This window comes from Vulpes lagopus, chromosome 4 (genome assembly GCF_018345385.1).
Source record: "Vulpes lagopus strain Blue_001 chromosome 4, ASM1834538v1, whole genome shotgun sequence".
NCBI classification, from domain to species: domain Eukaryota; kingdom Metazoa; phylum Chordata; class Mammalia; order Carnivora; family Canidae; genus Vulpes; species Vulpes lagopus.
Genome location: NC_054827.1, coordinates 89,830,622 through 89,846,133, shown reverse-complemented (window position 1 = coordinate 89,846,133; position 15,512 = coordinate 89,830,622).

Here is a 15,512-nt window from a genome sequence, read left to right as displayed (position 1 = left end):
GCATCACCGTGTGGCTCTTCCTTTCAAAATTACTAGACCAGAGGTATGTGTGGAGAGTAACTGAGCTCAGGATAAGCCTAGTTGTGCCTGGTGAAGGAAGTGGTTAAGCAGGCCTCAGTGTGAACAAAGAAGAAACGCTCCAGTGCAGGGATTCTGAGTCTTTGAGGCCTTTCTGGAAGATGTACGACGTCACAGCTCTCTTAAAGCACTACTGTGTCATTTGCTTTTCCTCGGTCCGATTCTTTCATGACCATGCGGTTGAGTTTTCCAGTGACTGCACGACGGGATATCACAACAGAGGGAACGCAGGAGGAGACACGAAAATCTGACCGTCTTCCATCAAAGCCAGCCATTAAAGAAATGTGCAAAGACAGAAAAGAAAACAGTCCTCAAGAAATCATTATTTCAACTGTCCTCAAGAAATCATTATTTGGGGAAGAAAATTTTTTTGTGAAAAGAATATAGTATTTCTGTTAACATGTCATAGATTTATTAAGTGAAAAATATTTTCTAAAGTTCTCCATTTTAATGTCTAATATGGTAAATGTTGGTGGATACAATCGGTGTGGTTTACTGTTGATCTCCAGAGAAAAAGAAAAGAGCCCCAATACATAGCATTTGCCAATTTCCATAGTGTAAATACCCTTCTTGGCTGCCAATTTCAAGTTTTCAATGGTTCAACAGTTGGCTTGAGAAATTCCTGAATATTGAGGGGTTCCTGGTAGCTCAGTACTTGAGTGTCTACCTTCGGCACAGGATGTGATCCCAAGGTCCCGAGATCGAGTCCCACATCAGGGTCCCCGCAGGGAGCCTGCTTCTCCCTCTGCCTGTGTCTCTGCCTCTCTCTCTGTGTTTCTCATGAATAAATAAATAAAATATTTTTTTAAAAAAAAGAACAAAATTCCTGAATATTGAATTCTGATACAAGCTGACTCCAGCACACCACTACATATAGTCTACATAAATGAAAAATCTTTAGGGTCCTCAATAATTTTTCAGTGCATTAAGGTGTCCTCAGCCTTGTCCTGCTCTTAGGCAAGATTTCCCAACTTTATTGCCTTCCAGAAGACGTAGAAATCAGTCACAATTAAAAAGCAGTTCTAAGGGTAAACACTTGGCTCCGGCCACACACTGAGTTTCTGGCAGCCTCACAGCTGAAAGGATCAGTACCTTGAAGCAAGAGCAACCGATTCAAGCAGGTCCAGTGTGGCTTCGAAGTTGGCAAGCATTGTGGGAGTCCTGTTTTACAGCCAGCTACTGTGAACTCCCCCCAGCAGCCTCACTAAAGTGAACGTCAGCCTCCACACTTCTTGTCGTGTGGACTGTTGACTGCATGCTGGTATTCTGGAAACAGAAAACCAGAGGTCAGATTCAACAGCATCTTGGGATTCAGATAACACAGTAGCTTTTAGCCAGCTGGCTGTATGCTCATCACTTCAGGAAATGACTCAGGAGGCCCTGTGGAGATCAGCTTGGAAAGCTGCATTTATAGCCTGAAGACATCAGGTGGTAGCAGGGCCAGTAGGCCTATTTTGCTCATTTTAATGACCACGGTATTGGGACTTTTTAGCATGCTGCTGCGTGACCCATGCAGGGAAGTGAGAACATGATGGAGGGTGGGATAGCCGATACTCTGATGCATTTAAGAAGACCCGGGGCGCCTGGGTGGCTCAGTGGTTGAGCCTCTGCCTTCGGCTCAGGTCATGATCCTGGGGTCCTCAGTTCGAGTCCTGCATCAGGCTCCCCGGGGGGAGCCTGCTTGTCCCTCTGCCTGTGTCTCTTGTTTTTGTTTTTTTCTAGGATGGCTATAAGCAGGTTCCTACAGAAGGAAGGCAAGAAAGAAAATATAAAAACCAGCAAATACAGGGTGTCTGGGTGGCCCAGTCAGTTAAGCATGGGATTCTTAGTTTCAGCTCAGGTTGTGATCTCAGGGTTGTGAGATGGAGCCCCACGTCTGGCTCCTCATTCAGCCCAGAGTCTCCTTGAGACTTTCTCTCCCTTTCAGTCTGCTTCCTCCTGACCCCCACCCCTGCGTGCTTGCTTGCTCTCTCTCAAATAAATAGATGTCTTTTAAAAAAAAAATTCAAAAAACAACGAGAGTAAGAGAAAGCTGGTAGGCATGCTTTAGGAAAGCAATTTGACAAAATGTCTCACCCCTAAGATATCCATAACCTTGGATCCAGTTGCATGACTTTTGGAAATCAATCCTCAAGAGATCATTTTAAGTAACAACAACAACAACAAAAAAAGACAATAAATTTCTAGTTTTTAATAACATCCTTGTTTACATATTAGTAAAAGCCTGGAAACTGTCTAGATGTTCAACCCTCAAGCACTACTTCTCTGAAGAGGATCATACCCATTTAAAAGGCATGTATGATGTGCATATAACTGAGAAGTGCCTATAATATTTAATTTTTTAAAAAGCAAAATGCAATGATGTATATACAGTATGAAACCAACAATATGGAAGAAAAAAATAGGCCTGTGTGGGATCTATTAACAAAGGCTAATGGGAAATATACCAATCTATTTAAACTTGTGTTTGGAGAGTGGAACTACTTGTTCCTTTTAATGTATTTCCTACCATTTTCCTGACTAGATACAACTTCTCTAACAAAAAGCAATGATATTAAAACAAAACAAAAATTAAATAATCAAACAAATAGGAAAACAAAAGCCTCTCTTACCACATTCTTCTCTTCCCAAAGTGCAAAGGTATGTGGTGCTATGCCTGCTGTAATTTTTTTTTTAAGATTTTATTTATTTATTCTTGAGAGACACAGAGGCAGAGAGAAAAGCAGGCTCCATGCAGGGAGCGCAACATGGGACTTGATCCCAGGTCTCCAGGATCATGCCCTGGGCCAAAGGCGGCACTAGACCGCTGAACCACCCAGGGATCCCTGGACTGCTATAATTTTTTAACAGACTCTTGAGCGTCTCCTCACCATAATTAGTACTTCATGCCTCAATATTTTTATTCAAGCAGAGGATAAAAATGTTAGAAAATTCTGATTTTTACACTCATGTTCAGCACTTTCAAGATTATTCCAAAATTAACTGTGGAACCTTGGAATTCTTCAAAACTTAAAAACATAAAAATGTCTTTAACCAGCCAGACTCTATTTTTTTAGAGTTTATTTATTTATTCATGAGAGACACAGAGAGGCCAAGACACAGGTAGAAGGAGGAGCAGGGTCCTTGCAGGGAGCCCGATGTGGGACTCGATCCCAGGACCCTGGGGTCACACCCTGAGCCCAAGGCAGGTAATCAACCTCTGAGCCAAGTGTCCCTAACCAGCCAGACTCTAAAACGAGAAACATCTCCATTTGTCCCCACATCTGCCAGAATGTTTAGCACAGTATTTTGTCAATAAACATAACCAGAGCTGGACTTTTTCTTTTTATAGACTTTATACTTACACCAAAAGGGCTGCTCATTTATTTTCCCATGGAATTCATCTTTCCTCATCAAGTGCCAAACATTATTTCCTCAAAACTAAAGCTTTATTTTGACTGATTGCATAATTATGTTAGTCCTCTTATTATTTAAAGTAAGTTATGTATATAACCCACATACTATCTTGTATTTGAACAATCTGATTAATTCTTCCATAAGCTCCTTTGTTTATTTTTTTAAGATTTTACTTATTTATTTGAGAGAGAGAGAATGGGCCAAAGAGAGAGAGCACAAATGAGGGAAGGAGCAGAGGGAGAAAGAGAAGCAGATTCCTCGCTGATCAGGGAGCCTGATGCAGGGCTTGATCCCAAGACCATGGAATCATGATGTGAAGCAAAGGCAGACACCATAAGCTCCTTTAAAAAAAAAATGCTAGAGTGAAGTGCCTGGGTGGCTCATTCGGTAAAGCGTCTGAGTATTGGTTTCAGCTCTAGTCAAGATCTCAGGGTCATGAGGTTCAGTTCCAAGTTGAGCTCTGTACTCAGCAAAGAGTCTGCTTGAGACTCTCCCTATTCCCCAAAATAAATATTTAAATAAAATCTTCTTTTTTTTAATATTTTATTTACTTATTCATGAGAGACACAGAGAGAGGCAGAGAGAGAGAGAGCAGAGACAGGAGAAGCAGGCTTGTGCAAGGAGCCTGATATGGAACTTGATTCCAGGACCCCAGGATCACGTCCTGAGCCAAAGGTAGACACTCATCTGCTGAGTCAACCAGGAGTCCCTAAATAAAATCTTTTTAAAAAATACCAGAGTACTGAACCACCCAGGGATCCCTGGACTGCTATAATTTTTTAACAGACTCTTGAGCGTCTCCTCACCATAATTAGTACTTCATGCCTCAATATTTTTATTCAAGCAGAGGATAAAAATGTTAGAAAATTCTGATTTTTACACTCATGTTCAGCACTTTCAAGATTATTCCAAAATTAACTGTGGAACCTTGGAATTCTTCAAAACTTAAAAACATAAAAATGTCTTTAACCAGCCAGACTCTATTTTTTTAGAGTTTATTTATTTATTCATGAGAGACACAGAGAGGCCAAGACACAGGTAGAAGGAGGAGCAGGGTCCTTGCAGGGAGCCCGATGTGGGACTCGATCCCAGGACCCCGGGGTCACACCCTGAGCCCAAGGCAGGTAATCAACCTCTGAGCCAAGTGTCCCTAACCAGCCAGACTCTAAAACGAGAAACATCTCCATTTGTCCCCACATCTGCCAGAATGTTTAGCACAGTATTTTGTCAATAAACATAACCAGAGCTGGACTTTTTCTTTTTATAGACTTTATACTTACACCAAAAGGGCTGCTCATTTATTTTCCCATGGAATTCATCTTTCCTCATCAAGTGCCAAACATTATTTCCTCAAAACTAAAGCTTTATTTTGACTGATTGCATAATTATGTTAGTCCTCTTATTATTTAAAGTAAGTTATGTATATAACCCACATACTATCTTGTATTTGAACAATCTGATTAATTCTTCCATAAGCTCCTTTGTTTATTTTTTTAAGATTTTACTTATTTATTTGAGAGAGAGAGAATGGGCCAAAGAGAGAGAGCACAAATGAGGGAAGGAGCAGAGGGAGAAAGAGAAGCAGATTCCTCGCTGATCAGGGAGCCTGATGCAGGGCTTGATCCCAAGACCATGGAATCATGATGTGAAGCAAAGGCAGACACCATAAGCTCCTTTAAAAAAAAATGCTAGAGTGAAGTGCCTGGGTGGCTCATTCGGTAAAGCGTCTGAGTATTGGTTTCAGCTCTAGTCAAGATCTCAGGGTCATGAGGTTCAGTTCCAAGTTGAGCTCTGTACTCAGCAAAGAGTCTGCTTGAGACTCTCCCTATTCCCCAAAATAAATATTTAAATAAAATCTTCTTTTTTTTAATATTTTATTTACTTATTCATGAGAGACACAGAGAGAGGCAGAGAGAGAGAGAGGCAGAGACAGGAGAAGCAGGCTCTGTGCAAGGAGCCTGATATGGAACTTGATTCCAGGACCCCAGGATCACGTCCTGAGCCAAAGGTAGACACTCATCTGCTGAGTCAACCAGGAGTCCCTAAATAAAATCTTTTTAAAAAATACCAGAGTTTTATTTCTTTAACTTCTACCCTACTTGACACCCTGTTTTGGGGTACTTAATTTCACTTACTCCTTTAGTTATAGTTATCAAATTATTTTTTTAAAGATTTTATTTATTTATTCATGAGAGACACACAGAGAGAGAAAGGCAGAGACACGGGCAGAGGGAGAAGTAGGCTCCATGCAGGGAGCCCGATGTGGGACTCGATCCCAGGTCTCCAGAATCACGCCCAGGGCTGAAGGAGGCGCTAAACCACTGAGCCACCTGGGCTGCCCTAGTTATCAAATTAAATGATCAATTTAGTGAGACTGAATCAAGCACCACAGACTTGTTATTTCTGTACGGTGAAGGCAGCGTGGGTACTTGAGAGAACCACACAGATGTGACTATACTGAGTGTTCCTGAAAACGTAATCCATGATAATTATTTGAGCTGCTTGTGATAATGCAGATTTCTGGGCTCTATCCCACACCTATAATCAGAATTTCTGCAATGGGGCCTGGACCATCCACATTTTTAACAAGGAGCAGGCATGATTCTTATGCACACCCAACTTTAAGTACAACGGAACTAATATTAAAGAAAATTCTGGGGGCACCTGGGTGGCTGAGGGGTTACGCATCTGCCTTCGGCTCAGGTCATGATCCCAGATGGTGGAGCATGTGACTCTTGATCTCAGAGTCAGGAATTCAAGCCCCACACTGGGTACAAAGATTGTATAAATAAACTTAAGGGGCACTTGAGTGGCGCAGTCGGTTAAGCAACTGACTCTTGGTTTTGACTCAGGTTATGATCTCCCAAAAATATGGCTCAGGTTGTGATCTCATGATCCTGAGATTGTGTCATGAGATTGAGCCTCAGGGTTATAAGATCAAGCCCTGCATTGGCCTCTGCATTCAGATTGGAGTCTGCTTCAGATTCTCTTTCCCTCTCCCTCTGCCCTTCCAGCTCCTGCTTGCTCTCTATCTCAAATAAATAAATAAATCTTTTAAATAAATAAATAAAACCTTTTAAAAATAATCTGGAAACAAAACTTTTCAGAAGCAAAAAGAGAGTATATAATTGGCTGTTTTATTTTTAAATGGTATTTTTGAGTTTTAAACACTCCTGTTGAGGGGTTGCCTAACTGGCTCAGTTGGTAGAGCAGGCAGCTCTTAATCTCAGGTTCCTGAATTCAAACCCCACGTTGGGCATGGGGTCTACTTGAAAACAGCAACAATAGCAACACCCCCTGTTGACATACAACATCAGTTAGGCATTGCTGCATAGCAAACCACACAAAACCCCAAAGGTATAGAACAATAAGCATTTATTGCTCATGCTCTGGGATAGTCAGGTAAATAGTTGTGATATATTCTGGGAATCTTTTAGCCGATTTAGGAAGGTCTTGACTGGGATAACTGGGGCAACTTAACTGTGCTCCATGGGTCTCCTATCCTCCAGCATGTTAATCCTGACATATTCTCATGGCAATGGCAGAGAAGCAAAGAAGAAGGAAACGTGCAGGACATCTTGAGGTCTGAGATTGGAATTGGCACATCCTCACTACAGTCACATTCTATTGGCCAAAGCAAGACACAAGCCCTCCCAGATTCAAGGGGATGGAGAAATAGACACTGCCCCTTTAGTAAAAGGAATTTCAAAGTCACATGGCAAATTGACATCATTGAAATCTGTACACAATGTCTGAAAACTTAACAATGATCCTTAAAGAAATGGCTTAGCATTCAAATACTGTACTTTTATTACAACATGGCCATGAGTGCTGAAGATTTTTTAGTTGTTTAAATATTTTTTTAATGTCTGCAGAAAGATTATAAAAATACATGTCAAAGCCCTGGGTCCCAGACTTAGCTCAGCCAGCATACGTCTTACCACTGTTGTGTGTGAAAGAGGAGAAGATGAGTACTGATCCCAGGGAAGTAGCTGCAGAAACGTGAAGTATACACTTTCAAGTCCTACCAAAGAGAATCAAAGATTTTTTAAAATATTTTATTTATTTATGAGAGACACAGAGACACAGGCAGAGGGAAAAGCAGGTTCCATGCAGGGAGCCCAATGCGGGACTTGATCACAGGACCCGGGATCACGCCCTGAGCTGAAGGCAGATGCTTAACTGCTGAGCCACCCAGGCATCCTGAAAAAATGAGGATTTTAATTGAAGATTTGCTCTTAACTCTCTGACTTCCTTTGACAAGGGTGCTGATGTACTAACAAGCCAGTTGGGGGAAAGTGACATGATCAAATAGTTTTCACCCTTCTTTGTCAACATGTTTTTTAAGATTATTTTTAGTGTTTCAGTACTGATTCAAATCTTTGCATTTTTAGAGTCATGCTCACCAAGTTACCCTTAAGAAAGGTTTGTGAAACAAATGTCAGAGGTAATACTGGTTTCTGCTTCCCATTTAACTTAATTTCAATTGCTATTTTGCTTATTTTAATAAATAAACTTTGTTTCTTAAGATAACATTGCCTCAGATGCTATCAGCAGCCTCACCCAGATGCAAAAAATAATAATAATACTAATAATAACCTTTTAACTAGAATTTTCAAATGCTTTAATATGCCTGTGGAATTATTTAGACATTTGACATTTCTTGACCCAACCACATTCAGTACTGCTGGCTGGTGTGCAGTAACTAGAAATAGAGCATTTCCCTCTGATACGAGGTGAGAGGTAGGACTTGGTGACAGTCATCAGGCCATATGTAGTTCGTGGAGTCTAGACACGCATAGTCTAGCCTATTCTGTAGGTTTGGAGATGGGATTTGGGTATATAGTAGCACTTGATGCAATGGGTGTCTCCTTTCTAGATGGTCATGCACTGACCTCATTCTGGAGCCACCCCTACGCCCCCTGTGCTGAGATACACACAAACCCCCACACAGCATCACCTTACCTAGATACACGCCTTCTCCACTTTGTCCTTTCCCTTCGTACTTGACCCTGGTGCCCAGAGGCACAAGTTTAGGACTTGTTCCTGGTGGCCCTCTGAGCTCAGTCAGAGGAAGCCAGAGAAATTTTCAGATGGAAGGATGCCCTAACAAGAATGGGAGGCAACCGAAACTGCCCTACATTGCTGGTGGCATGTTTTTAAAATGGCACAACCTCAGGGTGCCCGGGTGGCTCAGTCAGCTAAAGTGTCTGACTCTTGATTTCAGCTTAGGTCATGATCCCAGGGGCGTGGGATGAAGCCACATGTCTGGCTCCGGGCTCAGCACAGTCGGCTTGGAATTCTCTCTCTCTCTTTCTCTGCTCCTCCCCCTACTCCCAAATGTGCACGTGTGCATGTGTACTCTTTCTCTAAAATTGATAAATAAAACAAAATCTTTTTTAAAATGGCACAATCTGGGCAGCCCAAGTGGCTCAGTGGTTTAGCACCGCCTTCAGTCCAGGGCGTGATCCTGGAGACCCGGGATCCAGTCCCATGTCAGGCTCCCTGCACGGGGCCTGCTTCTCCCTCTGCCTGTGTCTCTGCCTGTCTCTCTCTCTCTCTGTGTGTCTCTCATGAATGAATAAATAAAATCTTAAAAAAAAAATGGAACTTTCTTTTTAGAAAAAAAGCTTAGCAGTTTCCTTTTCTTTATCTTTTTCTTTTTTGGTTTGTGTCTTTCTTTTTTCCTTTACTCATTTTTCTTTTTTTTTTTTTTTAATGTATTTAAATTCAATTTCATTAACATATACCAGGGACGCCTGGGGGCTCAGTGGTTGAGCATCTGCCTTGGGCCCAGGGCGTGATCCCGGGATCAGGGATAGAGTCCCACATCCGGGCTCCCCTCAGGGAGCCTGCTTCTCCCTCTGCCTGTGTCTCTGCTTCTCTCTCTGTATGTCTCATGAATAAATAAATAAAATATTTTTTAAAAAAATAACTTATACCATATTATTAGTTTCAGAGGTAGAATTTAGTAATTCATCAATCACATATAACACCCAGTGCTCATTCCATCAAGTGTCCTCCTTAATGCCCATCAGTCAATTACCTCTCCCTGCCACCTTCCCTCCAGCAGCCCTCAGTTTATTTCCTAGAGTTAAGAGTCTCTTATGGTTTGTCTTTCTCTGTTTTCATCTTATTTTATTTTTCCTTCCCTTCTCCTATGTTTATCTATTTTGTTCCTTAAATTCCACATATGAGTGAAATCATATATTGCCTTTCCCCGATTGACTTACTTCACTTAGAATAATACCCTCTAGTTCCATCCACGTGGTTACAAACGGCAAGAATTATATATATATATATATATATATATATATATATATATATATATATATATCACCTCTTCTTTATCCATCCATCTCGCAATAGACATCCAGGCTCTTTCCATAGTTTGACTATTGTGGATGTTGCTGCTGTAAACAGTGGGGTGCAGGTGACTCTTCAATTCACTGTGTTTTTGTCTTTTGGATAAATACTTCGTAGACCAATTGCTGAGTCATAGGTAGCTCTATTTTTAACTTAAAAAAAAAGATTTTATTTAGTTATTTTAGAGAGAGAGAGAGCACAAACAGGGGGAGTAGCAGGCAGAGGAAGTGGAAGAAGCAGGCTGTTTGAGGAGCAGGGAGCCCGATGTGGGGCTTGAGCCCAGGACTTCAAGATCATGACCTGAGCCAAAGGCAGACACTTAAATGACTGAGCCACCCAACACCCCTATTTTTAACTCTTTGAGGAACCTCCACACAGCTTTCCAGAGTGGCTGCACCAGTTCACATTCCCACCCACATTGCAAGAGGGTTCCCCTTTCTCCTCATCCTCGACAACATCTGTTGTATCCTGTGTTGTTAATTTTAGCCATTCTGACTGGTATGAGAGGGTATCTCATTGTGGTTTTGATTTGTATTTCCCTGATGCCGAGTGATGTGGAACATTTTTTCATGTCTGTTGGCCATTTGAATGTCCTATTTGGAGAAATATGTGTTCGTGTCATCTGCCCATTTTTTTACTGTGTTTTTGTTTTTTTGGGTGTTGAGTTTGATAAGTTCTTTATAGATCTTGGATACTAGCCCCTTATCTGTTAAGACATTTGCAAATATCTTCTCCCATTTTGTTGGTTGTCTTTTAGTTTTGCCAACTGTTTCCTTTGCTGTGCAGAAGGTTTTTATCTTAATGAAGTCCCAATAGTTCATTTTTGATTTTGTTTCCCTTGCCTTTGAAAACATATCTAGTAAGAAGTTGCTGGGGCCGAGGTCACAGAAGTTGCCAGCTCTGTTCTCCTCTAGGATTGATGGATTGCTATCTCACATTTAGGTTTTTCCCTATTTTGAGTTATCTTTGTGTCTGGTGTAAGAGAATGATCTAGTTTCATTCTTCTGCAGGTGGCTGGCCAATTTTCCCGGCACCATTTATTGAAGAGACTGACCTTTTTCCAGTGGATAGTCTTTCCTGCTTTGTCAAATATTAGTTGACCATAGAGTTGAGGGCCCATTTCTGGGTTCTCTGTTCTGTTTTATTGATCTGTGTGTCTGTTTTTGTGCCAGTACCACACTGTCTTGATGATCACAGCTTTGTAGTACAGCTTGAAGTCCGGGATTGTGATGCCACTAGCTTTGGTTTGTTTTTCAACATTTGGCTATTTGGGGTTTTTTCTGGTTCCATACAAATTTTAGGATTTGTTTTTTCTGGATCTATGAAAAATGTTGGTGGTATTTTGATAGGGGTTGCATCAAATATGCAAATTGCTCTGGGTAGCATAGACATTTTAAGAATATTTGTTCTTCTGATCCATAAGCATGGAGTGCTTTCCCATTTCTTTGTGTCGTCTTCAATTTCTTTCATGAGTGTTCTATAGTTTTCAGAATACAGATCCTTTACCTCTTTGGTTAGGTTTATTCCTAGGTATCTTATGGCAATTGTAAACGAGATCAATTCCTTGATGTCTCTTTCTTCTGCCTCATTGTTAGTGTATAAAAATGCAACTGACTTCTGTGCATTGATTTTTATGTCCTGTGACTTTGCTGAATTCCTGTATGAGTTCTAGTAGTTTTGGGGTGGAGTCCCACATAGAGTATCATGTCATCTCCAGAGAGGGAGAGTTTGATTTCTTCTTTGCCAATTTGGATGCCTTTTACTTCTTTTTGTTGTCTGATTGCAGAGGCGAGGATTCCCAGGACTATGTTTATTTATTTTTTTTAATTTTTATTTTATTTTATTTATTTATGATAGGCACACAGTGAGAGAGAGAGAGAGGCAGAGACATAAGCAGGCTCCATGCACCGGGAGCCCGATGTGGGATTCGATCCTGGGTCTCCAGGATCATGCCCTGGGCCAAAGGCAGGCGCTAAACCGCTGCGCCACCCAGGGATCCCCCCAGAACTATGTTTAACAACAGAGGTGAGAGTGGACATGCCTGTTGCATTCCTGACCTTAGGGGAAAAGCTGTCATCTTTCCCCATTGAGGATGATATTTGCTGTGGGTTTTATGATATTGACATAAAAGCATATATGGCTTTTTATGATATTGACATATGTTCCCTCTGTCCCTACATGGAGTTTAATCAAGAAAGGATGCTGTCTTTTGTCAAATGCTTTTTTTTTTTTTTTTTGCATCTATTGAGAAGATCAGATGGTTCTTGTCCTTTCTTTTATTAATGTAGTATTTGTGGGTGTTGAACCACTCTTGCAGCCCAGGAATAGATCCCACTCGGTCATGGTGAATAATCCTTTTGATGTACTGTTGGATCCTATTGGCTAGTATCTTGAAGAGAATTTTTGCATCTGTGTTCATCAGGGATATTGGTCAGTAATTCTCCTTTTTTTGGTGGAGTCTTTATCTAGTTTTGGGATCAAGGTAATGCTGGCCTCATAGGAAAAGTTTAGAAGGTTTCCTCCCATTTCTATTTTTTGAAATAGCTTCAGGATAATAGGTATTAATTCTTCTTTAAATGTTTGGTAGAGGGGTGCCTGAGTGGCTCAGTTGTTTAAGTGTCTGCCTTTGGCTCAGGGGCCTAGGGTCAAGCCCTGCACTGGGCTCCCTGCTCAGCAGGTGCCCTGCTTCTCCCTCCCCCTCTGCCTGATACTCCCCCTGCTTGTGCTCTCTCTGTCAAATAAATAAATAAAATATTTTTAAAAAATGTTTGGTAGAATTCCACTAGAAGGCCATCTGACAGCAGTTTCTTATAAAGTTAAACACATACTATCTTATAACATTGCTATTCTACTCTTAGGTGTTTGCTCAAGAAAAATAAAAACATATTTTTCCACACAAAGATTTATATAAAAATGTTTACAACAGGGGCACCTGGGTGGCTCAGTTGGTTAAGTGCCTGCCTTTGGCTCAGGTCATGATCTCAGGGTCCTGGGATCGTGCCCTGCATCGGGCTCCCTATTCAGCAGGGAGTCTACTTCTCCCTCTGCCTGTGTCTCTCCCTCCCACTCATGCACTCACTTGCTCTCTCAAACAAATAAATAAAATCTTTTTTTACATTTATTCATGAGAGAACAGAGAGAGAGGCAGAGAACAGAGGGAGAGGCAGGCTTCTCATAGGAAGCCCGATCTGGGACCCAGACCTTGGGATCACGCCCTGAGCCAAAGACAGACACTTAACCGCTGAACCACCCAGGCATCCCAAAATAAAATCTTGAAAAAAAAAAAAAGAATGGTTAGCACAGTTTGTATTCATAACAGCCTTAAAACTGGAAACAACCCGTATGACTATCATGGATGAATGGGTAATACAACTGTGATGTATTCATACAGTGAATACTACTTGGCAATAAAAAGGAAGAAACTTGTGAAATACTCACCAACATGGATGAATCTCAAATATTATGCTGAGTGAAAAGAAGGCAGATATAAGAGTATATATTGTATGATTCCATTTACATGGAATTCTAGAAAATACAAACCAATCTATACTGACAGAAGGCAGATCAGAGGTTGCCTGGAGTCGGGGATGGAGGGGAAAACTGACTCTAAAGGGTCAAGAAGGGATGATAGAAATGTTTGGTATTGGGCAGCCCAGGTGGCTCAGCGGTTTAGTGCCACCTGCAGCCCAGGGCCTGATCCTGAAGACCTGGGATCGAATCCCACACCAGCCTCCCTGCATGGAGCCTGCTTCTCCCTCTGCCTATGTCTCTGCCTGTGTGTGTGTGTGTGTGTGTGTGTGTGTGTGTGTGTGTGATGAATAAATAAATAAAATCTTTTTTAAAAAGGAGTCAGAAGAAGAAGGAAAATCCATGAGGGAGGCCTGTAGTCAACGAGGGGGGGCACCGGGGGTGAGGAAACGGAGGGGTGCACCAGGGGCCAGTACAATGGTGGCCGCGGAGTCCCAACACATTAGAGAGGACAGGCTAGGAAGATGGGCAGGCGACCAGGGACATGGGGGAGCCGCGGGGTCAGAGAGGGGAGTCGGGTGGAGAAGGATGGTGTGAACCAGAGGCAAAAGGCAGAGCCCCAAGTTACTGGGGACACAAGATGGCACGTGGCCCTAGGAGTGGGGTGTTGGGGGAGCTGAGGTTGCAGGCCAGAAGCTTCTAGAGAAGGACCAGCGAGCGGAGAGGTTAGGTGGGCGGCAGGTACACAGAGGAAGCAGTGTAGGTGTAACTTCACAGCCACGGAGTCCTCACCGTTCATTTTATTTCCATCTTGACTAGTCCTGAGTCTCCAGGCACGTCGTTGATGTTCGCTGGGCCTCGGCTTCCCCGTGTCTAAAATGGGAGCCTACCACGCGCAGCCAGCGCATGCACTGTTCTAAGGCTTAACGTGAGAGGGGGTCTGTAAAACACAGCACGTGGCGGAGAGTCCCATGTGATAAATACTGCTGATGGTGTGGCCTTCCTTGCCCTGCCCCACAGAACCAGAAACTCCGGATGAAATGTTCTGGAAGGTTATCTAAGAAATTTGCAGGGGCTAGTTCTGGTCACGAGAGCCCCCTCCGTTCTTCCTTTTGTCCTTCCCCATAGTGGTCTGACTCTTACCAAGTCTCACGAAGCTCTGGCCATGGCACAGCCCATGTGATTCAAGGAAGGCCCGCTCCAGCCCCAGGCCCAGCAGTGGGCCTGCCACGTCGGAACGCAATCCAGCCCCCTGGACCCAGGGGTTACTCAGGAACAGCTATGTGCCCTCGTTCAGGAGGCCAATGACACACAAGGGAGGTATCCTAGAAATTTGTGGAAAAGAAGTTTCCTGGATTTTAAAAAGAAGAGAGATTGTTTCATCCTCCGGATGTTGCATTATGTGGATGTAAAGGGCTGCGCCTTGGTAAATTGCTTTCAGTTTCTCCTTCTTAAGGACTGAATCGAGCTTCCATCACGTGTGTTTTCAGGGCTGTAGCTTCAGCTAAGCACAAAGAGACCAAGGACTTCTCTATCTCCACACCCTGCAAAGCCAAGGAAAGGGACAGGAGCTACGCTGCATAAATACAGGAGCAGGTATTTTCATGCCTTTGACATAAAAAGGGAGGGCAAAGGAACGGTGCTGGATCTGGGTTCAGCTTGTGGGTGCCTGGGGGTGAGCCCACCGTGACACCCGTGCTCCCTGCTGTCCTCGGCCTCTTCACTGCAGCTCAGTGACTCCCTGCCCACTGGCACCCAAGGGCAGGGCTGTGGTTTTGGGGTCTCTCCCGATGGCAGGAGCCATGTCTCCCAGAGTCCTGCCACATGGGACACTGCAGGGCCGAGAGCGCTGGCCTCGGAGATGGGCTGGGCAGACACTTCTCTTACAGGTAAGGGTGGAAACCCAAGGCCACGTAGAGCAGTTAGTGAGAGAGATGCCGCTGCAACGGTCTCCTGGCCTCTGGGCCGGTGGTGTTCACTCCGTTCCACACTTACCCTGAAAGCAAAACCGGATTCATTTTCGAAGTAGCCAACCCAACTTGCCATTGGCATCAGGAGCTCCCCCAGAATTACTTTCTCAAAGCCTCTTTAATTTTTTAAAGATTTTATTCATTTATTTGACATGGAGAAAGTGTGCATGGTGTGTGTCCTGGAGAGTGGGGGCAGGGGGGCGAAGCGGCTCCAGACGCCCGTGGCCTGAGCCA